The following is a 26,214-nucleotide window of genomic DNA, read 5'->3' as shown; positions in this document are numbered from 1 at the left end:
AAAACCCATACGTAGTAGTGTTCAACTGAACGGGGCCAACTTGGAACAAGTCGACAAAATGACGTACCTGGGGGTCACCTTGGATTCTCGCCTGTCTTGGGACCCACAAATAGAGACCCAACAATTAAAACTCGCCCAAATGACTGGCTGCCTTTTGCGCGAGCAAAAGAAATCTATCACAAAAAGGGTAGCCCCCGCCCTCCAAATTTATGATGTCAAAATCAACACAGCTACACTTTATGGGGCAGAGCTCTGGGGCCATAAGGACCTCACTAGTCTATATAGAATTCAGTGTAGGTTCCTACGCAATCTGGTGGGGCTGCCCCAATCATCCCCACTGATCCCACTCTGTCACGACATGGGCTGCCCACCAATATCTGACACGGCCAGATTTAGAGTAGTGTCACTGTGGAGGCGAATATGGACATCCGAGGACTTGGAGCTTTTCGCAAAGGAGCTAGCCGAGGTAAAAGCTTTGGGGGGCTCGGAACGCATCCCGTGGCTTCGCTCAGTGAAAATTAGCCTGTGTGAAATGGGGCTTAGTCATTTATGGGTCTCCCCAGGTATTAACAACTTTCCATCAAAAAAGGAATTTAAGTGTTTATTTTGGGCCTCAACCCGTATGTCCCTGGTCCAAGCTTCCAGTTTGGTGAACTTGACGGGTCGTTTTCTAAGCTTTAAACAGGACTCTGCCCGTGAAACATACTGGGACCTTATCACCAGACCAATGGACAAAAAGCTTTACCATCAATTTCGGGTGGGGGCCCTACCCCTGAATTCCTTTACCACATCCTGGGATAAATCATTCTCTAACATATGTATATTTTGTTCAGGTTGTAGGGAAACTGAGGGTCATTTTTTGTTTGCTTGTCCCCAATATCGTGCACCCCGTTCAAAATGGTTAAAACCCATTTTTAAACATCTGTCCTGCAGGAAAGCCTCGGAAGCTATATGGGCCCTAAAAACAAACACTTCTAACTTGATTGTGATATGTCTTGCCAAGTTCCTAGGGTGGGCTTGGGCAATAAGAGCTAGAAGGATTGCAACTGTTTCACGTCTATAATGTATCATGTGTAAATTGAGTTTCCAACGTATTGGTTGTTTTTATCTTGCTGATGAAATCTTTATAATGTCTGGTTTTTCGAAAACATAGTTTAATAATGTCTTAACCGAGGGATATTTTGCCACATTTTTTATATACCCTATTTATTATATAGATACACTCCGTTCTTAATGATTTTGTAAAACTGTGGAGATCTTTATGAATTGTATTTGTTTCGTGTTTAATTTGTCTTTTATGATTTTATTATCGAAATAAAGACATTAAAAACTGAACTGAGGTCTGCAGGATTCTAGTAATTCAAAGTGAGGCTGGCGCCAGCATGGGAGCGCCGACGTCCCGCGGATACAGTTTCGTCACTCCACGGGCGATCATGGCAGTCATTCCCCATCGGGGGTCGGAGACTCCCGCGGCTCCTCTAGAATCTTCAAGGTCGTGGAGGACTACGGTGGTGGAGTCAACCAGTGACCGGGCCATTTCTTCATGCTGGGCCCGCTCTTGCCAGGTCGATCGCCATTTTGAGAGTTCGGCAGCTACCGGCGATCGCGGGGTCACATGAGCGGACGGGCTCCACCCTGCCGGGCGAGACTTTGCAGCATCGCCACAGTGGACGAACCCTTTTCGGGGCGCCTGGAGCGCTGAGGGTGCAGCTGGGAAGCCTTCACCTGAGGAGGCGGGAGAGGCCTGTTCGCACCGTCTCTCCCTCCCAGTGCACCCCACGGCGCCCGCTTGACATTTGTTATGGCCGGTGGCGATGAGGACGGGGGGGGGGTCGGAGGCATGTGCAAGACATCCCCCCCAGTGTTGTCAAAGCCATTTTTGAAGAAAGAAGTGGTGCCTGGCGTGTTGCCGCTGCTATTACGAAGGAGAAAAGAAAAAATGTCCCGTCCGTCTTTGGGCCGGGCTTCCGGTGGATGTCGGCCGGACGCCCCTGGCTCTGGCCCCATGAACGGGTTCCTTGGTTTATCGGCTGCAGCCGGATCCCGTCGGCCTCGGCCCCCCGACCGTTGGTGGCCGGACCGGAAGAGCATGTGGCGGGACTACCTGAAACTCTCAAGGGCCACCGCGGCCGGACTGGGAGAGAGAGGGGAGGGTCGAGGAGACATTCCCCCCCCTGCAACTCTTCAGCGTTGTAAAGGCAATCCCCTGGCCGGGTCCCGCTGGCTTTGGCCTCTCCTCCGGCTACACCCTACGTTAGGATCTCCTGGCCGAGGCGTGGCAGCAGGACCCAACTTATATGGGCTGCTCCCGGCTGGGCGTAGCCGCAACCCTGCCCCACCTTGGAAGTTTCCAGAGTGGGGGCGGATGTTCTACTGACTTGCATTTTCCCTAGTCTATCGATTTTTTGGGCGTGGCAGGCGGTGGGACAGCGAGGGGTGATTTGGTTTCTCTTACTGTTTTTCTGGTCTCTCACCACTGGCATATTTCTAACGTTTTCTTGTTTCTAGGACATTAATAGGTTTTATCATTACGTTATGTTATCGTTTCTTTGTTCGTTGTTTAATAAAAGTTCATGTTCATCAGTGGCCTACTGATTTTCGTTTTCCTATTCTTTTCTTTCCAGGTTGTTTCATGCTAAAGTTTCTGTTAACAGGATACAGTGATCACTTCGTTATTATTGCATATGTCCTTTTCACTAGGGGTGCTCTCAGGTCGGTCCAGATGACGTATCTCTAGTAAATGGTCCGGGTGAAACAGGTGCATCAATCAGTGGGGAGTAGATAGGCATGACAGATTACAACGGGGGAGAAAGGTCCACATTACGTTCCCTTTCACTATTTGCAAAGATTTTCCTACGTATATTTGCAAACAGGGAATACCTCCAAAAAGAACCAATTCCCAAACAGTCAATGTTTGGGGAAACAATCAATCAATGAGGAACGACATAGGCACGACGTGTTAAAGGTTTGCGTTACCTACCCTTCACTATCTGCAAAGGGAGAGAGAATATTCCTATTCTTCCTCGTTTGCAGGCAGAGAAGATTCTTAAGAGAACCAACTTCGAACAATTCAATGCTCGATTCAAACAATCAACAAGGGGTACTGTGAACACAAATGAACGCCGCTTATGTACATACACATTGGTATTATCAACAGGTTGTTCCTAATGTTTCTATTTTAGGGAGGTCAAAAAGAGATCCCATTAGTGGCCTACTGATTTTGCTCGATTCCTTTTGTTTTTTTACACGATTTTTCGCTATCTGCAAAGACTAAACAGAGTATTGCGACTCTGTGCTTGTTTGTAAATAGAGAATGAACCAAAGAGAACAATCAATCAAATGGAGAGAGAAGCAGGCACGACGGATTACAACGGGGGCAAAGGCCTGCGTTAACTACCCTTCACTATCTGCAAAGAGAGAGTACTCCTAATAGAAATGAGGGGTGGGGGGCAGCATTCAAAGCAGATCAGTGTGCATAAACACGAAAATGTTTTTACTTACCACGTACTTGACATTCGACAGCTTATGATATTTGCTATTAAAAAACCATTGAAATTCACTGAAAAAACCATAGGTTATAGACCATATATAGTTAGGAATTAGCATTTACAAAACCTTGAAAATTCACTGAAAAAACCATAGGTTATAGACCATATATAGTTAGGAATTAGCATTTAAAAAACCTTATTTTACTCACACAAAACCATTGAAATTCCATATATAGTTAGTTGCACTAACTATATATCGCGCACCCGCAATCCACTGCTGATCATGTCACATATTACATCATTCATGACATGGTCAGTGACATCACTGATGACATCACTGATGACATCTCAAATGACATCACTGATGACATCACTGATGACATCTCATTTGACATGATTCTTGTGCTAATACGATAAACCTCTTCAGACTCTAATATAACCTTAGATACACTCAGTGTATACAGACACTCACACACTGCCACTCATCCATGGAGTTACTCACACACCAAGTCAGTCATGCAAAGAAACAATCTCACCTCCATTTCTTCAACTATACAGTTATACACACCTTACTTATTAAAACATATACTAACACATATTTACTCTCTTATACAATCCCTGATACAAGTTCACAATGATCGATACAACCACTCACTCATTCAGTGGCTCTCATGCACAGTTATTTATATATGCCAACTCTCACATGTACTGTGTTTTACATATGTACTTACTATGACATGTAGCATTGAGATATCCATTCACTCATCAATACACTCATGCACACAGTCAACTGCCCATGTAGCTGTTTCCACATGCACTCTTGAACTCATACACCTAGTGAATAAACTGCTCACACATCTATGCACAGAGTCACACACCTTCCAGCCACCCCCACACAAACTCAATCTCCCATAGAAATACTTGGGCAACCAATTAATAACACATATAGCCTCTCGTATAGCTAATGATCAACACATGCAGCAGTTTACATCACAACAGACATAATGATGCACAAATTAAGACAGTTTAGTCACTAACCCATGCATTCAGTGAGACACATTTAATCACTCACTCATACAGTCAGTCACGCACCTACTAAATCCTTCATCCAGACACTTATACATCCACTCATTCTTCAATATGTAAGACATATTTTAACTTTACAGAAACATACAGTCACTGGATGTTGTCATCAGTGATGTCATCAGTGATGTCATTTGAGATGTCATCAGTGATGTCATCAGTGATGTCACTGACCATGTCATGAATGATGTAATATGTGACATGTTCAGCAGTGGATTGCGGGTGCGCGATATATAGTTAGTGCAACTAACTATATATGGAATTTCAATGGTTTTGTGTGAGTAAAATAAGGTTTTTTAAATGCTAATTCCTAACTATATATGGTCTATAACCTATGGTTTTTTCAGTGAATATATATATATATATATATATATATATATATATATATATATATATATATATATATATATATTACACACACTTCAGGCCTGAAATCCTTTGCAGGAAAAACCAGAGTCGAAGCCCAATTGTCACGGTGCAGCATCAGTGTTTAATCAGCCGAAAAAACAAATACGCCCGACGCGTTTCGAGATCAGCCGATCTCTTGGTCACGGGTGGAGCTTGCCAGCACCATCAATCATTTAAAGGTACATTGCATACTAGTCACGTGATCATAGACATAGAGAAAGTAAAATACACTCTGTGTTTCCAATTCATGAATGAACAAATATATACATATGAAGTCATTCTATGGGACAAAGGACTTTACGACATGCCCACTGGGGCAGTACTGTTGGTTATGAATATTTCCTCCATTGTATGTAACTAATATAATGGTGGCACTAGCACATGAATTGGGGTTGGCAACTTGCCTGATATTGTTTACACGCATTAATTTGTTTGTGGACTCCGTTTAATTTTGTATCGTATTTTGTCAGACCATGAATGACAACTTGCTTATTTTTGAATTCCGCTCCTGTATATATTTGTTCACCAGAAGAAGATCTCAAGTTGATTGGGGCTGAGGGGCGCAGTGACGGAGAAGAATTTTGGCGCGTCGCCACGGACCTTAAGAGTCGTTGGCATACAGGAAAGCAGCTTACCAATGGACTGTATTTCTACTGGTTATATAAATTAAGAAGTAACAGTACTTAGTCCCTTCGCCGTCAGCCCCAATCAACTTGAGATCTTCTTTTTAAACACGACACATTGCTGTATTTCGTGAAGTTTCACTAAACAGGGACACACTGCGACCGCCTTGCCATCAATACGGATGAAGTCCTGAGCCTCATATGCCTTGTTTGTTTCCATCATGAACGACGCTATTGATGCTGTTCAATTGATCTGGTCCTTCATTTGACCTCTATAATCGCACTTAAAAAAGAGAAATACTCACTGTGCTCTTTTTGTTTTTTGTCCTGTCTGATCCCCGGGTTCTGCACTAAACGATGAACAAGGTCCTGATGAAGGTGGTTTGAACCACCGAAACGCGCGTAGACCTGCTACAAGGGCCGTTATTCCTTTTCTGTAGCCCTTGAACAATTTTAGCTGTGTGATCTGGCTAATTGTTTACCAGTTCCTTTTTTCATCAATGTATGAGGTTTGACTGTAGTATGCTTGGTAGCACGAGAGTTAGTTGGTTGTATGTCTGACACCATGGGGTATATATATTTATTTACTGTTTATTTTTATGATTCTATTGTGTCTTTCATGAATTTGTATAATGAATTGATGTGCTTTCTATAGAATTGTCTGATTTATAACGACTTTTATATGAATTTATATTCACAAAAAAGAGAAATAATAAATACTATTTTTTGAATGATTTCTGTTTAGTATTACCTTCCTTCTGTCACTAGTTCTTGATATGTATTGATGTATGCACACAATTGAAGTATATGGCCATTGAAGGGATTTTTTTCTATCTCTAGTTTCTTAGATCTACATGGGACACATTATGGAAAAACTTAAAACGTGAACAATCGCGTTGGTGGGAGGCGGCTGCCCTCGCCAAATACCTGGAATGCAACAGGATACCACGTGGATTAAGAATTTTTGTTATTCCGACGTTTCCAAATCCTGACCCCGAATTAATCAGCGAATGGATGGATAACAACCATGCCTGTTCTCTCAACATGCTGAAAATGCTGATTAGAAATGCTGAAAAGGAGTGTGCCAGACTAAATACCGAAAATGAGGCATTAATCACGAAACTGAAGGCTAAATACACAGAGAGCGAATTCACGAAAGAAATGGAGAAATTGAATAAACGCCTTGACAAACTAGAGGAAGAAATAAAAGAGAAAAAACTGCGTAAATTTCACCGTGATGAAATCGACTATAGCAAGGGACAGATCTTAACCTTTGCTAAGTGGTATGATGTGATCAGGGATGCCGCTAACAAAACTAAAACACATATGACACCCGGTACAAAGAAAAGTAGTTCAAAACAAACAGATCCTGGAGATTCGGTGACTTTGGAGGAGGAAACTGAGTCTGTGGAAAGTGATGTCTCAGAGCCACTGGATAATATGCCAGTAAAAGATTTAATTTTAAAGGAGGTAGCCCTAATCACACAGGGACGCCAGACAGGCACCCCATCAAGAGGGCGTGGAAAAGGCGGCAGAGGCGGACGCGGAAAAGGCAACAGCTCCTTCGACGCACTGAAAAGTCCAGTGGGAGTCGTAACAAGAGGCAAGGCAGCGAGGAAATAAACTCCAAGACAGTGGTAAACCTTTCTGATCGTATTTTAACACCTGCACAACTCGAAGTATTATCTAGAGGGCTTTCATTCTGTCCTACCTCTAATTTTAATTTTGCCAATGCACGTATTGATTTATTTTGTTTCACGCGAAAACTTAAGTTAAAGAAGTGGTTTGCCACTAAACCTAGACTTAGAAAGGATATAACAGTTGACAAACCAAGTGCACTCAGTATAAACGATGCTGAACTCTTGCAATCTGTACACTTGTTAGCAGGCTGTGATAATGTTAGTGATGATGCTATTGTTAACTTAATTGGAACTGAAAACACAGTCGATATGTGCAGCAAGAGTGGGTTCAAACCTAAATCGGTTTTTGTACCGCAGATTATCAACAGTAATATTGACAGCTTTGAACAAAGTGTAATACATGACATGAGGCTAATGGACAGAACGAAACATAGAATGAATTGGAATTTGACTAAGAATCAGTTTGTTGCCTTAAAGGAGATGGAGAATTGGACTGATGTGGTAATCAAGAATAGCGATAAGGGTGGAAATGTTGTTGTCTGGCCCCTCGAATTGTATCTTAAAGAGGGTTTAACACAATTATCTGACACTAACAGTTATGCGCATGCTAACAAAGATGATTATAATGCTTTGAAAACTGCATATGGGGACAGATTATGTGACTGGAAAGCAAGGGGGTTGTTAGAAGATGATGAGTACAACTACCTCCATGTTAAATACCCTAAAATGCCGGCACTTTATTTACTGCCCAAGTTACACAAGAATTTGCAGATACCCCCGGGCAGACCTATCGTGTCTTCGGTGGGCAGTCTGTATGAAAATACCAGTAGGTATATAGACTATTTCTTGCAACCTTATGTAACTAGCTTGCCCTCATACGTAAGAGACTCTTCTGATTTTTTACGCATTCTTGATGAGATTACATGGAGTCCTGAGTACTGGCTGGTGAGCTTCGATGTAACCAGCCTGTACACAAGCATTCCCCAAGAACTTGGTGTGGAGGCATGTAAATTTTACTTGCAGGAGAGGTCAATCTCTTTACTATCACATACTCACATGCTGCTGGATATGATGCTTGAATGCTTAACTAACAATTACTTCATCTTCAACAAATCTCTGTTTAAACAAATCCGGGGGGTGGCGATGGGGACCTGCTTTGCCCCCAGCCTAGCGTGTCTTTACCTGGGCTGGTGGGAGGAGCAAGTGGTGCGTAAGATCTCCCACTTTGGTACCCACGTCATCCTCTGGAAAAGATACATTGATGATATTTTCTGTATCTGGAGGGGCACTCTCAATCAGATACACGAATTTGAGGATACTCTAAATGATAATGTCCTTAATTTGAGGTTTACCAGTGTGATCAGTAAACAACAACTGGAATTTCTGGATATAAAGTTGGAAGTCAACAATGGAACTCTGAGTAGTGTCCTGTTCCGGAAACCCACGGCAGGCAATAGTCTGCTCCATGCAGGAAGTAGCCATCCTACTAGTCTCATACACAGTATACCTGTGGGAGAATTGATCAGGGCTAAGAGAAACTGTAGCTCTGCTGATGGGTTTTTCGCAGAGAGCCAGATAATGGCCAAACGATTCTCCGAGAGAGGATACAGTCAGCGAATAATTAAACAGGCACTTGCAAGGGTTAATGTCATGGACAGAAATGATCTGTTAATTGCCAGACAAAGCAGCAGTGAGGACAAGGTACGGTTTATAACCACCTTTAACAGTCAATCATGGAGACTGCGCAAATGCTTAAGTAAACATTGGGATATCCTCAAGCTTGACAATGATATAAAAGAAGCTATCCATGACATTCCCTCTGTAACATACAGAAAAGCGAAATCCCTTAAGGACACACTAAGTAGTACACTGATTAAAGAAAAACCTAAAACTGACACCATTCAGGGATTTTATCCGTGCCGCAGGTGTAAGGCCTGCAAGTACAGTAATAATTGTAAATCTATACAATTGTCTACAGACCGTTGTGCACACAAAATCACTAAGCATCTCAGTTGTACAACCGAGTATGTTGTCTATGCACTAGAATGTCCCTGCAAGAAGTTTTATATAGGGTGTACTACTAAACAAGCGAAACTCAGAATTCTAGAACACCAGAGAGCGATTAGGAATGTCAACCAACAATACCCCGTAGCAAGACATTTTGCAGAAAAACACAACAAAAATCCTAATTTGATGAAATTTTATGTGTTGGACAGTGTTGAGAGAAATGAGAGGGGTGGCAACAGATGGTTGGAACTGAGAAAGTTGGAGTCAAGATATATCATAATGTACAATACCATGCAGCCTGTTGGACACAATTTGGGAGAAGAACTAGCCATTCACCTACAGACTTAGGTTTCAGTTTAATTATTAATTTTGGATGTATATATGTGATGTTGCTTCCTGAGCATTTGAAATTCAGGTTTTAATTGGTTTTAACTGTACACGTATCAGTTCAAAAAGATTTGTTATATACAGTTGTGTTTCCCTTTTTTTTCAGGATTCACGGAACTCAGAAGGACTATGCCCACTAGGGCTATATATGAAGTCATTCTATGGGACAAAGGACTTTACGACATGCCCACTGGGGCAGTACTGTTGGTTATGAATATTTCCTCCATTGTATGTAACTAATATAATGGTGGCACTAGCACATGAATTGGGGTTGGCAACTTGCCTGATATTGTTTACACGCATTAATTTGTTTGTGGACTCCGTTTAATTTTGTATCGTATTTTGTCAGACCATGAATGACAACTTGCTTATTTTTGAATTCCGCTCCTGTATATATTTGTTCATTCATGAATTGGAAACACAGAGTGTATTTTACTTTCTCTATGTCTATGATCACGTGACTAGTATGCAATGTACCTTTAAATGATTGATGGTGCTGGCAAGCTCCACCCGTGACCAAGAGATCGGCTGATCTCGAAACGCGTCGGGCGTATTTGTTTTTTCGGCTGATTAAACACTGATGCTGCACCGTGACAATTGGGCTTCGACTCTGGTTTTTCCTGCAAAGGATTTCAGGCCTGAAGTGTGTGTAATTGGAGGGGGTCGGCGAACCCCGTCGTGAGCCCGCCGCTCAAGCGGCTTAAGCACGCCAAACTTGTGTGTGGATATATATATATGAACGCTCCAGTTGCACCATTCACGAGTCACTCCTGCGGCGGGTGCCGTTTTTCGCGGTGGTGCACCGCGATACAAAATAGCTGCTCCACTTGCCCCAAAATGTCCCAGCCGGGATTCAAAGCAAAATAAGGCACTCACGGAGTCTATCAAATCTCAGCGGCAGTATTTATTGAACAGACGCGTTTCGGGAGAACGCTCCCTTCGTCAGTGTTTCACAAAAAACGCGCGTAGCAGCAGCATGTTATAACATTTCATTTCCGTCAAAGCGGGCATAGACATGAACATAGGACAACCTGCGCATCTTAATCATAAGCGCCATCTTGTAATGTCTAATGCCCTCATTTGCCAAAGGTGGGTGTGTGAATTCATTAAACGTTCAACCTTATTGCATGAATGAAAGTTGTAGTTCATTCTATTCAATACTGATGGCCATGTGGTCTACTGATAATTCACGTACACGCGAACAATTTAAACGCTCAAATGCGTATTTAATGACCCTCAAAATCAAGGGATCTCAAATTACCGCCGTGAATCGGCTTAGGCAGAAAACAAACTACCAATTATTTACAAGCACCAGTGTGGTGCATGGAGACTACAGACCAACTGGTCTGTCTGTCAGAATCTCGCCGTGGATCGGCATCGCAGCCTATGCGGCTGCTCAATCTCTCAGTATGCCTCATGGCCATTCCTCCACATATTTTAAAAGAAACATAGGCAGGTTGAACAATGATACACACACATCATCTATTGTAAACGGTACCAAAGCTTCAATCATCAGAGCAGGTCCCAAGACTGTTACCCAGTATCACTCAATTATCAAAATGACAAAGCAAGAGTCAGAATCAAAATCAAAGACAAAATCAGAATCAAAATCGCAGTCAACAGAATTTGTCCATACCATACTGTGAACCAGAACATGTCAATTTGCTCTGATGACATTATTCCAAGAGCATTTAACAGCAAAAAATAATAATCTCTTCTCCTCTAGCCAAGGTGTGTTGATAACTCCTCCCCCATATTGAGCCCCCCTGGGGCCTTCGTTTCCATATCTAATATGTGGCGAGATTCCAACCTTCTGAGCATCTGTAACTTATTTCCTCCTCTGGGATTATCCGCTATGTAATCCACACAGAAGAATCTAAGTAGATCCCTATTGCTGTTATGCTTGATAGCGAAGTGACGCGCGACTGGATAAGAAAAATCCTTGTTCGCGATCGCTCGCATATGTTCGAGTACTCGCAGTTTTACCGGATTGATTGTGCTGCCAACATATCTGAGTTGGCATGGACATACCAAACAGTAAACTGCGTGGTCCGTGTGGCAGGACATAAACTTCTGTATTCTCTTTCCCCCTTTAACACCTCTTACCTCGTATGACAATGTGCGCCTACTAAAGGCGCAGGACTTACATTTGCCACACGGGAAGAAGCCTTTAGTTTCATTAAGGGTCCCCGAACTCTTTTTCGTGGAGCTAAGATGGCTGTGGATCAGATGGTCTCGTATGCTTCTGGCCTTGCCAAAAGTAATCAAAGGGGCAACTGGCAAATCTGGTCCAACTATCTGATCAGTTTTTAAAATATGCCAGTGTTTCTGCATAATTGCTCTCAATTGCCAGGAATTAGCTGAGTAAGGGGTTATCATCCGAAATTGATTTGCCATATTTGACTTGGTTTTAGTCTTGGGTTCAAAAAGAGAGCGTCTTGAGAGTCCTCTGACTCGATCAAGTGCACTATTTAGGAGATTGCGGTTATATCCTCTTTCAGAGAATCTTTCGATGCTCTCTCGTGCAGACTTTTCAAAATCACTGTCCAAAGTACAGTTGCGTTTCAGCCTGAGTAACTCCCCGTAAGGGATACTTTTCACTAATTTTTCGGGGTGACTGCTTGTGGCGTGTAAAACGCTATTTCCCGCGGTTGGCTTGCGGTATAAGGAGGTGCAAATTTTGTTATCCCTTATGGTTACCAATAGGTCTAAATAACTGACCTGCTCCTTATTAATCTCCCCTGAGAATCTCAGATTGCACTCATTGTTATTGAGTGATTGCACGTACTGTGTGGCTTCTTCTGGAGACCCATCCCAAACGAGGAACAGGTCGTCAATGTACCTGTACCAAGCAATGACCTTCCTGTTGGAACTCTCATGCTGTGGGGCCCAGGCTACCTGCTCCTCCCACCAGCCCACGAACAAGTTCGCGTAGCTGGGGGCGAAGCAGGAACCCATCGCTGTACCAGATAGTTGTTTAAATATCTGATCCTGAAATGTAAAGATGTTAAAATACAAACAGAATTGGATAAGATTCAACAGCATTTTGTTGTGCATTGCAAATTTTAACGATTTCTTATCCAGAAAATATTTTACAGCAGATAGGCCTTGCTCATGATCAATAACCGTATACAGGCTTGTGATGTCAAGAGTCATGAGTGTATAAGTTGACTGCCACTCTATTGTTTCAATTTTCTCAATAAAGTCAGACGTATCTCTTACATATGACTTGAGTGAGATCACAAATTCGAACAGGTAATGGTCAAGAAATTTGGACAGATTTTCAGTTAGGCCACCGATGGACGAAATGATGGGTCTGCCCGGCGGATTAGTGATGCATTTGTGGACCTTGGGAAGGTGGTAAAATGTGGGTAAGATAGGATGTGATGTTTTTAAAAACAAATATTCTTCCAGATCTAACATTTGTTTCCCATGCCAATGTTTCAAGATGTCATGTAATTTCTCTATGCTTTCAGCATACTCTTTTCTTGTTATTTTTGCATAGCAGTTCCCATCTTGCAATTGCCGCATTGCCTCCGTTATATATTGGTCCTTTGTCATAATCACGATGTTGCCTCCCTTATCCGAGGGTTTACATATGATGGTTTGATCCTTGGATAGGGTCGTTATTGCCAGCCTTTGTTCCTTCGAGATGTTAAAGGATTTGGGTCGATGGACCTGCTTAGTTCTCAATTTCATCAAATCCTTGACAACTGTGTCCGAGAAGATGTCTATCGCATCCACAGCTGTCTGAGGAACAAATTTAGATGGTTGTCTAAATCCACTTTTTGGAGCCTCTTGCGCAACATCAACATTGGACAATCTCTGTGTCAGTGTGTGTGTAGTTTCATTGACTTCATTGTTCCCTTCAGCACGGAGGTTCTGCAGCATTTCACACGCAGTCAAATCATTGACCGTCAGGAGATCTGTGTTTTTCTTGTTTTGTCTCAGATGTTTAGTTTCTAGGGCCGTCGGTTTGGTTTTGAAGAATTTATGAAGTTTGACCTTCCGAACGAATTTATATAGGTCTACTCTAGTCTGAGTGTACTCAAAGTTGGCATTGGGACAGAATGTCAGCCCCAATTTCAGAACAGACTCTTCCGCTGCTGTTAATACCCGTTCAGAAAGGTTCACAATGGTGAGATGGTTGGTTTCGGTTACCATCTCCCTCTGCGTTGGCTTCTTGTCACTCTCATCGTTGGGTTGGGTTTTCCTCTGCCTCTTCCCTTTCCAGCCGCCTCGTCTAGTTTGTCTGTGTCTTCCGGGGGTTTGTTTTTGCCGCCCCTCAGCCAGCTCTCTCTTATTACTCCAAACTCCCGTTGAAAAGGAGTCTCCAATGTCGTGACGGAGGTGCCAGCCGCTTCATCACCTGATGCCTCACTAGCAGTGACGTCCGAATCGGAGGTTTCCACCCTTCCCTCCGTGGACGCTCCTGGTGATTGTTTTTTCTTCGCCAGATCTTTACGCGGTTGGTCGTACTTTTTGGAGAAGGTGAGGACCCTTCCCATCATGTAATCACGTTCGTCTCGGTCAAATTTCTCCTGTTTCCTCATTTTGATCTTAGTCTCGTATTTGCCCAGTCTTGTTTTCATGGCAGCCCGTAGTCGTTCTTGTTCTACTTTGTCTGGATTCTTGGAAAGTTCTTCTTCCAATTCCTCGATCTCCTTAACAACCTTCTCCCGGTCGCTCCATGCGAATTGGACCAAGATTTCAAGCATTCCTTTGCATGAGAATGCAATATGTGAAGCCCAGGTCTCTAGTAGGAGGGGATCAGGGTTCTCATAGGCTGGGACGGTAAAGATGCGCAGTCCCCTTGGTACCCTTTGCACCTCTATGTATCCCTGCAGTGATGTTCCCTCCCACCACTTGCGCAACTCCCTCTCATAAAGTTTTTCCAACTTCCTGTACTGTGCAGTCAAAGCGTTGGTAACTTCCGTGATCTTTTTATCCGGAGGTTTCGAAATGTCAGGATTCTTGTTTTTAAATATATCTACTGCCGCTCCTTTGCGTTCTGACATGTTAAACATGATTAAATGTCCACGTGATAGCCCGATCCCGGGGGTATCACAAATACCGTTCCGCTGAGATTTCTCTAAGACCCCTCGCTGCGCCGTCTATCCCACACTGTCTGTACACTCTGGACTTTTTAAAGAAGAATGATTAAATCGGAAAGTAGGCTTACCGCTGTTACCACGCGGTTTCTCTGCCCCCGTCGTTCTATATCGTCCAGTTTCAGATCAGCGTGTCATCTGGTGGGGATGGCCGGTTTCTTTTCAGGTCCTCTCCTCACCCTCGGCGACGGTGCACTCGTGTATTTATGAACGCTCCAGTTGCACCATTCACGAGTCACTCCTGCGGCGGGTGCCGTTTTTCGCGGTGGTGCACCGCGATACAAAATAGCTGCTCCACTTGCCCCAAAATGTCCCAGCCGGGATTCAAAGCAAAATAAGGCACTCACGGAGTCTATCAAATCTCAGCGGCAGTATTTATTGAACAGACGCGTTTCGGGAGAACGCTCCCTTCGTCAGTGTTTCACAAAAAACGCGCGTAGCAGCAGCATGTTATAACATTTCATTTCCGTCAAAGCGGGCATAGACATGAACATAGGACAACCTGCGCATCTTAATCATAAGCGCCATCTTGTAATGTCTAATGCCCTCATTTGCCAAAGGTGGGTGTGTGAATTCATTAAACGTTCAACCTTATTGCATGAATGAAAGTTGTAGTTCATTCTATTCAATACTGATGGCCATGTGGTCTACTGATAATTCACGTACACGCGAACAATTTAAACGCTCAAATGCGTATTTAATGACCCTCAAAATCAAGGGATCTCAAATTACCGCCGTGAATCGGCTTAGGCAGAAAACAAACTACCAATTATTTACAAGCACCAGTGTGGTGCATGGAGACTACAGACCAACTGGTCTGTCTGTCAGAATCGGCGAGGTGCTTGTAAATAATTGGTAGTTTGTTTTCTGCCTAAGCCGATTCACGGCGGTAATTTGAGATCCCTTGATTTTGAGGGTCATTAAATACGCATTTGAGCGTTTAAATTGTTCGCGTGTACGTGAATTATCAGTAGACCACATGGCCATCAGTATTGAATAGAATGAACTACAACTTTCATTCATGCAATAAGGTTGAACGTTTAATGAATTCACACACCCACCTTTGGCAAATGAGGGCATTAGACATTACAAGATGGCGCTTATGATTAAGATGCGCAGGTTGTCCTATGTTCATGTCTATGCCCGCTTTGACGGAAATGAAATGTTATAACATGCTGCTGCTACGCGCGTTTTTTGTGAAACACTGACGAAGGGAGCGTTCTCCCGAAACGCGTCTGTTCAATAAATACTGCCGCTGAGATTTGATAGACTCCGTGAGTGCCTTATTTTGCTTTGAATCCCGGCTGGGACATTTTGGGGCAAGTGGAGCAGCTATTTTGTATCGCGGTGCACCACCGCGAAAAACGGCACCCGCCGCAGGAGTGACTCGTGAATGGTGCAACTGGAGCGTTCATAAATACACGAGTGCACCGTCGCCGAGGGTGAGGAGAGGACCTGAAAAGAAACCGGCCATCCCCACCAGATGACACGCTGATCTGAAACTGGACGATATAGAACGACGGGGGCAGAGAAACCGCGTGGTAACAGCGGTAAGCCTACTTTCCGATTTAATCATTCTTCTTTAAAAAGTCCAGAGTGTACAGACAGTGTGGGATAGACGGCGCAGCGAGGGGTCTTAGAGAAATCTCAGCGGAACGGTATTTGTGATACCCCCGGGATCGGGCTATCACGTGGACATTTAATCATGTTTAACATGTCAGAACGCAAAGGAGCGGCAGTAGATATATTTAAAAACAAGAATCCTGACATTTCGAAACCTCCGGATAAAAAGATCACGGAAGTTACCAACGCTTTGACTGCACAGTACAGGAAGTTGGAAAAACTTTATGAGAGGGAGTTGCGCAAGTGGTGGGAGGGAACATCACTGCAGGGATACATAGAGGTGCAAAGGGTACCAAGGGGACTGCGCATCTTTACCGTCCCAGCCTATGAGAACCCTGATCCCCTCCTACTAGAGACCTGGGCTTCACATATTGCATTCTCATGCAAAGGAATGCTTGAAATCTTGGTCCAATTCGCATGGAGCGACCGGGAGAAGGTTGTTAAGGAGATCGAGGAATTGGAAGAAGAACTTTCCAAGAATCCAGACAAAGTAGAACAAGAACGACTACGGGCTGCCATGAAAACAAGACTGGGCAAATACGAGACTAAGATCAAAATGAGGAAACAGGAGAAATTTGACCGAGACGAACGTGATTACATGATGGGAAGGGTCCTCACCTTCTCCAAAAAGTACGACCAACCGCGTAAAGATCTGGCGAAGAAAAAACAATCACCAGGAGCGTCCACGGAGGGAAGGGTGGAAACCTCCGATTCGGACGTCACTGCTAGTGAGGCATCAGGTGATGAAGCGGCTGGCACCTCCGTCACGACATTGGAGACTCCTTTTCAACGGGAGTTTGGAGTAATAAGAGAGAGCTGGCTGAGGGGCGGCAAAAACAAACCCCCGGAAGACACAGACAAACTAGACGAGGCGGCTGGAAAGGGAAGAGGCAGAGGAAAACCCAACCCAACGATGAGAGTGACAAGAAGCCAACGCAGAGGGAGATGGTAACCGAAACCAACCATCTCACCATTGTGAACCTTTCTGAACGGGTATTAACAGCAGCGGAAGAGTCTGTTCTGAAATTGGGGCTGACATTCTGTCCCAATGCCAACTTTGAGTACACTCAGACTAGAGTAGACCTCTATAAATTCGTTCGGAAGGTCAAACTTCATAAATTCTTCAAAACCAAACCGACGGCCCTAGAAACTAAACATCTGAGACAAAACAAGAAAAACACAGATCTCCTGACGGTCAATGATTTGACTGCGTGTGAAATGCTGCAGAACCTCCGTGCTGAAGGGAACAATGAAGTCAATGAAACTACACACACACTGACACAGAGATTGTCCAATGTTGATGTTGCGCAAGAGGCTCCAAAAAGTGGATTTAGACAACCATCTAAATTTGTTCCTCAGACAGCTGTGGATGCGATAGACATCTTCTCGGACACAGTTGTCAAGGATTTGATGAAATTGAGAACTAAGCAGGTCCATCGACCCAAATCCTTTAACATCTCGAAGGAACAAAGGCTGGCAATAACGACCCTATCCAAGGATCAAACCATCATATGTAAACCCTCGGATAAGGGAGGCAACATCGTGATTATGACAAAGGACCAATATATAACGGAGGCAATGCGGCAATTGCAAGATGGGAACTGCTATGCAAAAATAACAAGAAAAGAGTATGCTGAAAGCATAGAGAAATTACATGACATCTTGAAACATTGGCATGGGAAACAAATGTTAGATCTGGAAGAATATTTGTTTTTAAAAACATCACATCCTATCTTACCCACATTTTACCACCTTCCCAAGGTCCACAAATGCATCACTAATCCGCCGGGCAGACCCATCATTTCGTCCATCGGTGGCCTAACTGAAAATCTGTCCAAATTTCTTGACCATTACCTGTTCGAATTTGTGATCTCACTCAAGTCATATGTAAGAGATACGTCTGACTTTATTGAGAAAATTGAAACAATAGAGTGGCAGTCAACTTATACACTCATGACTCTTGACATCACAAGCCTGTATACGGTTATTGATCATGAGCAAGGCCTATCTGCTGTAAAATATTTTCTGGATAAGAAATCGTTAAAATTTGCAATGCACAACAAAATGCTGTTGAATCTTATCCAATTCTGTTTGTATTTTAACATCTTTACATTTCAGGATCAGATATTTAAACAACTATCTGGTACAGCGATGGGTTCCTGCTTCGCCCCCAGCTACGCGAACTTGTTCGTGGGCTGGTGGGAGGAGCAGGTAGCCTGGGCCCCACAGCATGAGAGTTCCAACAGGAAGGTCATTGCTTGGTACAGGTACATTGACGACCTGTTCCTCGTTTGGGATGGGTCTCCAGAAGAAGCCACACAGTACGTGCAATCACTCAATAACAATGAGTGCAATCTGAGATTCTCAGGGGAGATTAATAAGGAGCAGGTCAGTTATTTAGACCTATTGGTAACCATAAGGGATAACAAAATTTGTACCTCCTTATACCGCAAGCCAACCGCGGGAAATAGCGTTTTACACGCCACAAGCAGTCACCCCGAAAAATTAGTGAAAAGTATCCCTTACGGGGAGTTACTCAGGCTGAAACGCAACTGTACTTTGGACAGTGATTTTGAAAAGTCTGCACGAGAGAGCATCGAAAGATTCTCTGAAAGAGGATATAACCGCAATCTCCTAAATAGTGCACTTGATCGAGTCAGAGGACTCTCAAGACGCTCTCTTTTTGAACCCAAGACTAAAACCAAGTCAAATATGGCAAATCAATTTCGGATGATAACCCCTTACTCAGCTAATTCCTGGCAATTGAGAGCAATTATGCAGAAACACTGGCATATTTTAAAAACTGATCAGATAGTTGGACCAGATTTGCCAGTTGCCCCTTTGATTACTTTTGGCAAGGCCAGAAGCATACGAGACCATCTGATCCACAGCCATCTTAGCTCCACGAAAAAGAGTTCGGGGACCCTTAATGAAACTAAAGGCTTCTTCCCGTGTGGCAAATGTAAGGCCTGCGCCTTTAGTAGGCGCACATTGTCATACGAGGTAAGAGGTGTTAAAGGGGGAAAGAGAATACAGAAGTTTATGTCCTGCCACACGGACCACGCAGTTTACTGTTTGGTATGTCCATGCCAACTCAGATATGTTGGCAGCACAATCAATCCGGTAAAACTGCGAGTACTCGAACATATGCGAGCGATCGCGAACAAGGATTTTTCTTATCCAGTCGCGCGTCACTTCGCTATCAAGCATAACAGCAATAGGGATCTACTTAGATTCTTCTGTGTGGATTACATAGCGGATAATCCCAGAGGAGGAAATAAGTTACAGATGCTCAGAAGGTTGGAATCTCGCCACATATTAGATATGGAAACGAAGGCCCCAGGGGGGCTCAATATGGGGGAGGAGTTATCAACACACCTTGGCTAGAGGAGAAGAGATTATTATTTTTTGCTGTTAAATGCTCTTGGAATAATGTCATCAGAGCAAATTGACATGTTCTGGTTCACAGTATGGTATGGACAAATTCTGTTGACTGCGATTTTGATTCTGATTTTGTCTTTGATTTTGATTCTGACTCTTGCTTTGTCATTTTGATAATTGAGTGATACTGGGTAACAGTCTTGGGACCTGCTCTGATGATTGAAGCTTTGGTACCGTTTACAATAGATGATGTGTGTGTATCATTGTTCCACCTGCCTATGTTTCTTTTAAAATATGTGGAGGAATGGCCATGAGGCATACTGAGAGATTGAGCAGCCGCATAGGCTGCGATGCCGATCCACGGCGAGATTCTGACAGACAGACCAGTTGGTCTGTAGTCTCCATGCACCACACTGGTGCTTGTAAATAATTGGTAGTTTGTTTTCTGCCTAAGCCGATTCACGGCGGTAATTTGAGATCCCTTGATTTTGAGGGTCATTAAATACGCATTTGAGCGTTTAAATTGTTCGCGTGTACGTGAATTATCAGTAGACCACATGGCCATCAGTATTGAATAGAATGAACTACAACTTTCATTCATGCAATAAGGTTGAACGTTTAATGAATTCACACACCCACCTTTGGCAAATGAGGGCATTAGACATTACAAGATGGCGCTTATGATTAAGATGCGCAGGTTGTCCTATGTTCATGTCTATGCCCGCTTTGACGGAAATGAAATGTTATAACATGCTGCTGCTACGCGCGTTTTTTGTGAAACACTGACGAAGGGAGCGTTCTCCCGAAACGCGTCTGTTCAATAAATACTGCCGCTGAGATTTGATAGACTCCGTGAGTGCCTTATTTTGCTTTGAATCCCGGCTGGGACATTTTGGGGCAAGTGGAGCGGATATATATATATATATATATATATATATATACGTTAACGCTCCCACAGCGCACCACACATACCAGTACTCTCCAGGAGAAGAACGGACATAAAAATCCGGTAATGAATGCAGCAGAGTTTTTTTATTTTTAGTTTGAGTTTTCAGTGAATCTGGGGTGCCGCGGTCTGACGCGTTTCGGCGATCCTGTCGCCTTGCTCACCAGATGAAAGTGTTTGTGAGTGCATATCATTTAAATTGTGAACCACCAATCAGAGCACTTTTTACCAAGTATCACGTGACCATAAATGATAGCCAATGACATAGAAAATAGACTTAATCTTAGTCGACTTTCCTATATTAACAACAAACGCAATGTGGATAATATCTATACAAATACATTAACATTGCAACGCGGATATTTTGGATCAATAATACAGTACGTTATTATCATTGCCCAGTTAATATCTAAAACTATAAATATCCTGATCATTATTAAAATCATAACAATACATGGCAATGAGAAAATCGTCTTAAAACTGCTTAATGCATTATTATTTATAACTCAAATATATCTATATCTAATTAGCAATACTATCTCTTTTGGCTATTTTGTCACATATATATAGATTATGTAAAATAATAACTATACTAATGTAAAGTGCTGTTGTGCTAGAAAAAGTGCAATAGATGAATAAAGTGCTTAAGTGTAAACAAAAATTGGGGAATCCCGGCCAGGAACCCTACTCTGAGAAAAGAACCAGCGTTACATATAACTTCATTTTATGGAACATTTGCTAACAGTTTTAGTCCAGGAATAAAGTGATTAGTGCATAGCAGCTGATTAAGCACACTTTATATATATATATATACAATTTCAGTAAAATCAAGGGGTCTTGTGTAACAGCAGACATACAAATGGAAATCCAAAGAAGAGAGAGCATCAGACATAAAGGGAGAACTCCACTGTGTGTTGTGTGCTCTCTACATGTGTCTAGATGGCATTTATAGACCTGTCAACATTCCTCACTGCACGAATATGTTCTGAAATTAGGAGTTATGGAAGGAAGTATTTTGCACCTGGCATTTTTATTAATATTTGACAATATGGCAGCTAGAAATATGGGTGTGGCTGAGAGGAGCCGTAACTCTTAATGAGAGAGCCATGACAGGCAGGATCACAGAAGGAAGTTATGTACCAAATGTGAATTTTAATTATCACTTATCAAACGCTAAAAGTAAGATTGAGCCTTTGCCAGCGTAGCTTTAATGTTAATAGATTGATGCAATGCCAGGAATAGGAAAACCGATTGGCAGGTTTGTGAAAAAAGGAGAGGCAAAGTAAAATGGAGAACAGAGGAACGTAAGCCTGTCAGTCTGTAATAAAGAGGGGAAAGTGTCAGAGGAAATAGCAGCTATATAAGTGAGCACCATATGTACATGGGAGCCGGGGAGCCCAGACACAACCGGCCCGTTCCTGTGTGAGCCCCTGCCCGGCCTCACAGCCTCTGACTATCGTAAATTCCATCTCACTTGAAGATGCTTTACCCCTACAGCGGATCCCTCTCACCACATTTGCGTCTAGTGTGTCTGAAAGGGATCCGTAGCACTGGGGGCTTTAGATAAGCTGTGCCAAGGGCAGAGGCGGCAGAGGAAGAGATGGGAGCTCACTCATTAAAATATGGAGGTTGGCACCCGCGTCATGCACAATAAAAGACAGGTGTGGATGCCCAACTTACATAAAAAGAGCACTGTGAGCTGCAGCACTTAGAAGCTGGGGGGAGGGGGCGCAGTCTATGAGGCGGCATAAGATAGCATGAGCAGTGCTCGTAAAAACTGCTCCAAGAGAAATAATAAGAAATACAAGAAGCAGCAACAGTCTGAAAAGCTGCAGGCAGAAATCTACATTGAAACAAAATAGTTATTTCAAAACAACAGAAAAGCCCTGTAAGCATAACTACTCTGTACGTGGTCGGTGCTGCTTTGCAGAAATACAGAAGTGACGTTTCGCTGCATGTACCAGTAAGGAGCCAGCAAACAAGAAGGACACTGGACTGCACAAATTGTAAGTAGCAGGCGGGACCAAAGTCATTTTACTTAATACTACAGGTCTTCCAGACAGCGCATGCGCGCTGCCTAGGCTCGACCTAAAAAGAACCTGAAAGGTGAGGTAAAGAGGTAGGGACTGTCTGGTAGAGGATTAAAGAGACATGAGCTGTTGGAGTGTGGAGCAGATAGGAACAAGTGCGAAGTTTTCGTGGAGGCAGATAGCTGCCACTGCCACTTAAATCTGAATTTGAGCTTCATGCTCAACACTGCCATGAGCTGTTGTATTTCCTTATTTATATGGAAGGGGGACAGTAATCCATTTCTCTTCCTAAGAGTGCTCGGTGGGTGATCTCATTTTAATCTCAATTCCCAGTAACATAATCTCTTTCATGTGGGATCGCAGTCACCACACCACAGATGTAGGGGCAGGCATAAGACTGCGCATGGCAGCACTACAAGAAAATGCGTTCTTCTTCTTCTTCTTCTTCCAGGGAGGTGTCTGGCACTCATCTGCAAGCTTGTCAACAGAATCAACAGGCTACTTTCGATCCTCAGCTTCTGAATCTATCTTCTTGGCCATCTCGGAACTTGCCCTTTTAATCTGTGATGCCCTGCTTTTACATCTGCTGGTTAAATCTATTGTAAATGTGGTTCTCGACAAGGGAACATTCTGGAACAAACCAGTTCCAAGGAGAATACGGTGATATGGTACCAGAATATCACTGAGTTAAGACTGAGCGAATATGAGGAAATATTTTTAGAACAGCTTTGGTGCCATCTACCTGAATTAATGAGTACAGAATCAAAACAGTCTTGGTTGATCGTGTAAGGAAACCAAAGCACCCTATTTCAGGGGCCAAAGGGTTAAGTTAAACTCATGGCGATGATTATATAGGTGCATACCCTTCATGCTTCATCAAAGGGTGCTCCATCGCCCGCACCTGGTGCTGCTCAGTGAGCTTATCCAGAGCTCTTTATTGTGAGCAGTTTGTTTTTTGTTTAAAATCTGTTTATTGAAAACAAGGGTATAAGAGATACATGGCGCAGTAAGAATAACGGTGAATAGGCAACATAGTCTAGGCTGATACAGTAGGACACCAGTGTAGAAGCAACCCAGCAGGGCAATCCCCCCCCTGCCTTCAACAAATTATAGTAAACAAATGCGATACAAAGCAAGGGATCCTCCCAAGTCACAAAAGTCAGGGTCGAAGGTCTTAAGCCTAGGAGAGGCATAGGGGAGGAATAGAAGTACAAATCCAGTGCAGAATCCAGATTTCCAGTGGAAGAGTAGGGTAACACCACAGCTACGGATACAGTAGGATCCTAATGGGCTGCACCCAAGCTACTATGAAGCCCTCACCACACTGCAACAATAAAAAACAACTTCTGCCATATTGAAAAGGAGCAGGAACATACAACAGAAGAAAGAAAGAAAAAAGAAGTCAGAAGGAATAGGGAAACAGAGAGAAAAGGAGTAGGCTAACAAGGATAGGTGCCTCTCCATAGGAGGGGGAGTCAGGACTGGATGCGCTTTGGGGAGTCAAGGCCCAAGATGGGGGCTGAGGCCCTCGGGAGTAGAGAGACCCGCCCACCAGGCCAAGCGAGTCATTCTGGGGAGTCTGATTTCCGACCCCGAGAAAAGGGCTCCAGGGAGTCTTCAAACAGCTGCAGGGCATGCAGCCAGGGGGGCATCAGGCGGGAATGTTCGGTCTTGATGAAGTGGTGTATAAGTGGCTGCCAAACACGCTCAAATTGTGTGTCCATGTGATTAAGCTTCTCCGTGAGTAATTCTAAGGCCAGGACATCCCACAGCCTAAGGAACCAAGCAGCAATGGGAGTAGGATGTTTTTTTTTCCAACAGGCGGCGATGGATTGTCTTGCCGCCCCCAGCAAGTGAAGGATCAAGTGCCATTCCATGATAGCCATGGCTTTCAGTGTTCCAGGTTTGATGCCCAAGAGCACTAATAATGGGGTAGAGGGGACCGGGCCATTCTGGAGAAGTCACTCTCCTGTGGGACTCCGACGTGGGGGGTGGCAGCCACCTAGGAATTCAAAGATCTCCCCAGTCTGCATCCAGTGAAATAGAGAACCAAGCAAAGGGCAATCAAGTTACTGGGCCGTAGGTAGATAAACCACCAGACATAGATCAAGGGTGAGGCCATACTGCAGAGAGTCTAGCAACTAGAGGCGATTAGGTCAGAAGAGATGGAGAGCCACTCAAAGAGCGGATGTGGCTAATGATGTCCTGTTTAGTTTGCGATGATTCGAGGCCTAGCGATCGGCATCTAGAGCCAGAAGGAGGAACAGTAGATCATTCTGGACGAAGAGCGCCAGGCCGTCGTGCTCGAGAGGATGAGAGATCATCATCATCAGGGTCCACAGGAAGATGAAGAAGCAGCTGCGCCTCCCGCAGAGACCAAAGAACACGCCTTCTGCCCTCCCAGGTGAACATCGAGGCAAAGGGATGGCCCCACTTATATTTAACTTCAAGGTCCCTCAATTTGGCTGTTACAGGTTTGAATTCCTTCCTCTGACAGAGTGTGGAGGGTGCCAGATCCTTGACAATTTGAATTTACAGTCAATTGTAGGAGACCAACTTGATCCCCTGCACCTTTCTGAGGATGGCTTCTTTGTCTGCAAAGAAATTAACTCTCATGATGATATCTGGGACAAAGTCAGGGCGATTGCGGGGTCCCGGCACCCAATGTGCTCTGTCAAGCATAGGCGGAGAGGCACCCTCATCCCGGGTGGCGTGCAAGAGGTCCGCTGTGTACATCATGATTTCCTTTCCCTCCGTCCCAATGGGAACCCCTCTGATGCACAGGTTTTCCCGCAGACTGCAGTTTTCCAAATCCTCCTGCTTCAGTTGTAGGGTGATATTTTGGTCCTCAAGCTCAGCCACCTTCTTAAAAAGAGTTTCAAGGTGTTCCGTTCTGGTATCCATTGTGCGTTCAAGGCCATCAACTCTATTGCCTATCTCTGTAACCTCTTTGCGGATGTCTTGGAGTCCAGCCTTGAAGTCCTGGCGGAGAGAGCAATCTCATCTTTAATTTCTTGCAGGAAGGAAGACATGAAAGCCTGAGTGTCCGGAGGGTCTGTGGCAGGCGACCCAGAGGGTGCTAGGAAGTCCTCCTTTGTGTGCATGTTTGTCTTGGACCAGAGGGAAGTAACTGGGTTCTCGCGGGCAGCCACGGAGTCCATGTCTTTAGGGGCCCTGTGCTCGGGAGGCATGACAGCAGTGTCCGGGAGGACCAAGGACCCAACAGCAGAGAAGGAACAACAGGGAGGCAGGGGGTTGGTCCCGGAGAGGGTGATAGCAGTAAGGCAAAGGGCAGGAGACCCACACCACACACCGCCATCAATGGGCCCTTCGCATAAAGTAAATAGCAAGTAGCAGGGAACAAAAAGCTTGTGAGGCTAAAAACAGGGGGGAGTCACAAAAAGCCGGCCTGACCCCAGGTGAGAGATAGCTGCCCAATCGATGAAGGAAGAGGCTCACTGTGCCCCCCAGGGGACAGGCCCCCACA

At 44.0% G+C, this 26,214-nt stretch overlaps 1 protein-coding gene across 3 annotated transcripts in view; it reads right to left on the bottom strand.

Moving 5' to 3' along the window:
* ACVR1C (activin A receptor type 1C) overlaps nt 1-26,214 on the bottom strand; it is a 675,408-nt gene that overhangs the window by 11,252 nt on the left and 637,942 nt on the right. The window lies entirely within an intron of this gene.

This window comes from Lissotriton helveticus, chromosome 3_1 (assembly GCF_964261635.1).
Source record: "Lissotriton helveticus chromosome 3_1, aLisHel1.1, whole genome shotgun sequence".
NCBI lineage: Eukaryota > Metazoa > Chordata > Amphibia > Caudata > Salamandridae > Lissotriton > Lissotriton helveticus.
The sequence above is the reverse complement of the archived record's forward strand: the minus strand, read 5'-3'. Positions and strand labels throughout refer to the sequence as shown.